Source organism: Echiichthys vipera (assembly GCF_963691815.1).
Source record: "Echiichthys vipera genome assembly, chromosome: 8".
NCBI lineage: Eukaryota > Metazoa > Chordata > Actinopteri > Perciformes > Trachinidae > Echiichthys > Echiichthys vipera.
Genome location: NC_139833.1, coordinates 17,925,331 through 17,928,862, shown reverse-complemented (window position 1 = coordinate 17,928,862; position 3,532 = coordinate 17,925,331).

The following is a 3,532-nucleotide window of genomic DNA, read 5'->3' as shown; positions in this document are numbered from 1 at the left end:
AATGTAATTTGACGGGCAGCAGAAGCTCAGTTGAACCTCCACTGTGCCTAAGCTCTGACAGCTGCTGAATATACCCTAAAACCTTTAAAGCCCCAACACATGTTTTCTGGTCTCCCATGTACAAAATAACACCAGCAACATGGATGAATAAATAATATTATATATTACATTATATTGTATGAATGTATTCCTTTTTTCACTGACCTTTCAGAAATTCTGAAGTATACCATCTCATTTCAAAACCACTGTTGAGCACGAGATATTGCATACTGATAGCAGATAACACATCCACTCATAACAGCAGCAGCATATGAAACACAAAAATGACTGTGAGTGCAGCAAGTATCACAGCTCAATACATACAAGTGGACATGTAAGAGTATTAAAAAATAGTTCTTTAAGACTGAATCCATCATCAGCAGCTAATAGAAGCCTTCTCCTTCTGTTTGATCATTAATAAATCAAACATGCATCATCATCACTCAATCCAATTGCAAAAGCTCAACATGAAGCCCCACTTTAGATTGTTTGCACTCCGTTCTCCCTGCCATGAATGTGATGGGTTTGAGCTAGGCAGCGTAATGCTTCCCAAGGTTTCCATTGGGCTGATGAGTGATGCGAGTAATCATACTGCCAACAGACAAATGCTGAGCTGTTGTCCCCCGGGGGAGAACGTAGACACCGCAACAGCAACTGCATGTCCAGCCCCGTTTCTCTCTCTCTTTTCTTTTTTTTTTACAACACATTTAGACCACATCTAAATATTGAGTATGGAGAAAGATATGACTCATCATATACATTCCGTCTGCTGCCTTTACAGAGAGCAGCCCGGCACTCATAGTATTTTTAGCGCTTTTATTTAGGGGCATAGATAGCCCTCTAATCTAACCCTGTAGGTCATTATTGCTCCTGCTGAAGAAGCAGGTGTCATATGTTGTTCTCCCACACAGCTGTAACTGAAATAAAATTTAGTGAATTTACTTCCTGAACTGCTGTGTAAGTCATTTTGTGCTGGCCTGGTGTGCCGTAGTCCCACTTAGACCACTGTTGTTGAGATTGAGTGCTGTGATCAGGGCTCCAGCATCAGAGTTGTGTAGATATATACGTTCGTACTGCTGAGCCCTCTGGAGGTGTTGTGGGCTGAGTCCAGTGAAACATATGTGAAGGGAGGTGTCTGTGGGATACCTTGTGCGACCTTTACAACCCCACTGCCTCCCTTCGCCTTATCTCACACTCAATAAAAGTAACTCACACCTGAAATATAACTGTTGCACCGCATCTGGGTTTGTTTGTTTTTTAATAAAAACAAACTTTGTTTAACAGAAAAGCTTAAAGCTTTTTACATTCATTCATCTTCAATTGCTTGTCCCTATCGGTGTCACAGGGGGCTGGAACCAATCCCAGCTGACATTGGGCGTGAGACGGGGTACACCCTGGACAAGACGCCAGTCTATCACAGGGCACATAGAGAGAAACGGAGACAGACAATCATACACAATCACACCTACAGGCAATTTAGAGGCATCAATAAACCTAACACGTGCATGTCTTTGGACTGTGGAAGCCGGTGGACCCAGAGAAAACCCACATAGACACGGGGAGAACATGCAAACTCCACACAGAAGGGCCCCAGCCAGAATTCGAACCAAGAACCCTCTTGCTGTGAGGCGACATTGCTCACCACCCCACCACCGCGCTGCCCCAAGCTCTTTACATTTCACACTTAAATTGGTGCCCTTTTATAAAATTCCTAAGGTACAAAAATATTAGTAAACATAAACAGCTCTCTCCCAAACCCAAAAACTGCTAAAGCTCAAATATGTGATGTCATCCAGTCTAAAGTGTGGAGGTGCTGCAAAGGGGGATGTTCTGAGTATATGGGAACATTTTCTGTTCCACAAGTGACAACATTACCGAAGAATAAAGCTCATCTGGATATAAAGAAAAAAATCCCAGTCTCCCATTCATTGTCTATGAAGCAGCTCCAGACTTTATACTTGATGACATCACTTAAGAATTACCTCTCTAGTTTCTGCTTTGAGAGAGAGCAGCTCATGATCACAAATATTGATTAAACTTTCCAAGGCCATAAAAAAACATTTTGGGATTCTTATTTCAGGTGGTGGGAACCATGACAATCCGTACAGAATTTTATATCAATCCATGTACCATTTGTTGAGATATCTCAGCTTGGACCAAAGTGGTGGACCAACTGACCTAGCCATTCATAGAGGCATCACAGGGTTTTACGATTTTTAATTGTACATCGAAAATCGATCAAAATTAAGTTTCAATTTCCGTCATCAAAATCAAGGACGATCACGGGATCGGCCATTCTCAGGTTTTTTGTTTTTTTTCCTCTCAGTTTGTTCCCAATTGACTGGTGAAATAAGTTACTTTTATTGCATAAAAAAATTAATGGTTTAAAATTAATAATCAGGTATATCGCACTTGACACCATGTAACATGTAAATCAGTAAATCTTTTTAAAGAATGGCTCTGAACACCCCCACAGGTGTTTTCAGTTTATCTGGCTCTTCCCAGGACTGTGTGGGCGTGTGTAGGCTGTGATTGATTGACGTCTCCATCGTGTTGCACCTGTTAGGGCGGGACAAATTATGACTTCATCAAAGCTCCAGTTGTCCTTTAACCCGAGCAGAGGTCTAATCAGTCAGAATAACGGAAAACACACGTGGGTGTTCAGAGTCTTTAAGCAGCATTTGAAAATGTTAATGCTGGTCGTTATGGCAAAAAAGCAGTAATATGTTGATCTTTACGAAGCATGGCTCAATATTCTAATAATGGCATAGCTGTCAGCGTTAAATTAAAAAATGGATCAATCAAACAAGTCAACTTGTGACGTTAAAATCAAGAATCCTGACACCCTTGGCTGCTCTTCATCTTAGGAAGACATGTGTGATATCTCCTTAGAAGGAGCAGTAAAGAGGGAGGCACTGGAGCTTTTGTTCAGCATGCTGACTGGCCCTATTCTTCTGGTTGTGGTTTGCTGAAAGGGATTTGTAAAAGGTCATTTTGCAGCGTGCATAAAGACTGCCGTGTTATGTTGAATACACAGCCACAAGAGGATTTTAATCTGCCTGTGTTCAAATAAACAGTTACCTCTGAGAAACGCTCTCAAACAGACTGCACATTTGCACACGCATGAGCCAGTTACAGCAGACTGCACGATCACACGCAGCTGCATGTTCTTAACGGTTTCTGATGTTCTCAGTATTGGGCTACAGACAAAAAGCTTTTACAGATATGAGTGCTTTGATGAAAGTTGTGAAAAGGCACACATCTGCCTGGCATTAAAAGTCAACTTATGTGTATTTAAGGATTAACGTGACACGGTATCCGCTGAACAGGTCATGCAATATTGAATTGGAAATGAACATTGATTGCTTCAACAAATGTAACACCCAAATGAACAGTTACACTTCAAACTTTTATCCATGGGATAGGAAATGTTCCAGATGCATTTGAAGACATCAGAGATCAGCTTAACATGAGTAGCATTAGTTAAATATTG